The sequence below is a fragment of the Penaeus monodon genome, chromosome 15 (assembly GCF_015228065.2).
Source record: "Penaeus monodon isolate SGIC_2016 chromosome 15, NSTDA_Pmon_1, whole genome shotgun sequence".
In the NCBI taxonomy this organism is placed as follows: domain Eukaryota; kingdom Metazoa; phylum Arthropoda; class Malacostraca; order Decapoda; family Penaeidae; genus Penaeus; species Penaeus monodon.
Genome location: NC_051400.1, coordinates 27,481,248 through 27,481,545, shown reverse-complemented (window position 1 = coordinate 27,481,545; position 298 = coordinate 27,481,248).

The following is a 298-nucleotide window of genomic DNA, read 5'->3' as shown; positions in this document are numbered from 1 at the left end:
CATTCTCAAATTTCAACATTATACAACACACGAAAATCTTGCAATCTTCCCCGTTTGCATTTTCAACCGAATCAAGAAATTTCGCTCACTCTTTTCCCCAAAGTAAAAAAGAACTCCGACCGAGAGGAATTCTGGGAGTATTTGTGCAAGAAGCACCAATTTCTTGTACTTCCACTTGGCCTGAAGCGTAATGGACAGTTCTTCCGGCCGAAACAGCGCGGGCTTAGTCTGTTTTGAAAGAAAGAAAAAATCTGTATCGTGTTTAAATCTATTTTGATGGTTTAGGAATAGGACTGCG